The sequence below is a fragment of the Asparagus officinalis genome, chromosome 5 (genome assembly GCF_001876935.1).
Source record: "Asparagus officinalis chromosome 5, Aspof.V1, whole genome shotgun sequence".
Classification (NCBI taxonomy): domain Eukaryota; kingdom Viridiplantae; phylum Streptophyta; class Magnoliopsida; order Asparagales; family Asparagaceae; genus Asparagus; species Asparagus officinalis.
This window is the reverse complement of record NC_033798.1, coordinates 24,608,248-24,610,442: the sequence shown is the minus strand read 5'-3', so window position 1 is coordinate 24,610,442 and position 2,195 is coordinate 24,608,248. Positions and strand designations below refer to the sequence as shown.

General features: G+C 36.6%; 1 pseudogene; it reads left to right on the top strand.

The window, feature by feature from the left end:
- LOC109841630 overlaps positions 1-968 on the top strand; it is a 2,613-nt pseudogene extending 1,645 nt beyond the window's left edge.

The window sequence follows — 2,195 nt, the reverse complement described above, 5'->3', positions numbered from 1 at the left end:
GACAAATTTCTCAACTAGATCAATTTATTTTTAGATGATTCGTGATTACTTTGAAGCGTTTAAAACTTATTCATTATCTCACATTAAGGTTATAACCCATGTAGCTAGTAGCCCAGTTAGTGATACTAAAAACAATACCAATAGACGCTATTAAAAATAATTCCAGCCCTCTGGCTCGCCATGTTATCTAAGCCTTTGAATATGTTCTAGTATTAATGCGCACTTGATATCAAGATTATGTCTGACCATACCTCCATTAATTCCAGCTGTCTTAGGCAAAGGCTTTATAGCCCGATACATCTCTTTTATCAACACGGCTGGCGCATCTAAGAACCAGGCCGTGGCACTGCGGGTCGATGCCCAAATGGCCGCGTTCTACCGATGTGCGATCGACGGGTACCAAGATACTCTTTACGCACGCCTTGGTCTCCAGTTCTACCGTGAGTGTGACATCTCCGGCACCGTCGACTTCATCTTCGGTGACGCAACAGCCGTCTTTCAGATGTGCAACATCTACGGTCAAGTTACCGGCATCAGGACAGTCTAAATACCATCACAGCCACAAGGTCGTAAAAAGTAAAGACGATATCGGAGGCTTTTCGCTTCAAAACTGTTCCGTTCTACCGTCACAGGAGCTCGCTGCTAGTAACGCATCGGTCAAGACGTTCTTGGGTCGACCGTGGAAGACCTACGGCAGTGACCGTATACATCAAATCTTATTTGGACAGCATAGTCGACCCAAGCGGATGGATGAAGTGGTCCGACGGGGACGACCCCCATGTATAAGGTTGTATATGGTGAATATGCTAATTATGGTCCAGGAAAGGGGACACAGGACACGAGGATAAATTGGCCGGGATTCCACTGGATGGAATACGAGGAAGCAAGAAACTTCAGCGTTATCTCGATTTATCAAGGGTGACGAGTGGTTGCCTTCTACATCTATCCCTTTTGATGACGGTATTTGATGCTTTGAGCTTGATGATGGATTGACTTAATTAACTTCTCTCAATTTGATGGATTGATGTGTGATCTTTTGTTGTTTTAGCAATTTGTTGAGTACATAGATCTCACTGTAAGTTTAGAAGAAAGAATACTTTGTTTGGCGTTGTGAGATTGATTTTCATGTAGCTCTAATCATGTTTTTCACCCTTCTGAATGGATACAGAAAAAGAAGGTAATTAAGCTCCCATGTATGTTCTCATTTTGTTGCTGATTAGTTTAATTTTTTTTTTGGTTAGTTGTTTGAAAATTGGCTGTGAAATGGAAGGAATACATTAAACCAAGGATTGGATGGTAAAATTGAAGGTTTCTTTTTCATCTCTACGTGCTCTAATTAATCTATAGTTACCAAATGTTGTACTATTGGTTAACGTGCATACGTAATATTTGCCAAACATCAGTATAAGTGTATAATATTTTAGCTAAATTTCATTTGAGTCATTAAATTTTAAAAGTCATCAATAAATATCTCTAATATCCTTTTTGTCATCATATTAGGTCCTTTTTAAACTTTTTTTTGTTAATTCTTGTTAATGATGTTGCAGGACCTTTTATCTGACGCAATTTTATTTGCAGAGTGGACTGCTATTGATCTGAAAGTTTTCAAAATTATAAATAACCCACTAAAATTTTACAAAAACCAGTGAAGAAGTTAGAAAAATTCCCCGAAAGTTTCAGAATTATAAATAGCTACTGCATCTTTACAAATAGCCCTTAAAAGTTTTAAAAATTACAAATAACCCTCTAAAATTTTTACAAAAAGACCCCCAAAAGGGTTACAAATAATATATGATTGTTTCAAAAATTGCAACCCTAGGATTTTTACAAATAGCGCCCCTGCCCCCAGTGATATTTTACATACAGCACATTCAAAGTTTTGAAAATTTTTAGTAGGAAAGTTTTAAAATTTTACGTACAATGCACTCAAAGTTTTGGAAATTAGAATTAACCAACTTAAATTTTACAAAGCGACCCTTGAAAAATTTACAAGCAGCGTCTAGATAAAATTTTCTAGTAGTCCACCGAAAATTTTTCAACGGGCTTTTAATAAAATTTTAAGTTGTTATTTATAATTTTGAAATCTTTTAGGGAGCTATTTGTAATTTCAAGTTGTTCTCATATGCAAGCCTCTCTCATTTACTGCGGCTAAAAACCTCTTCACGAATAACCTTGTTAGTTAATTGACAATAATT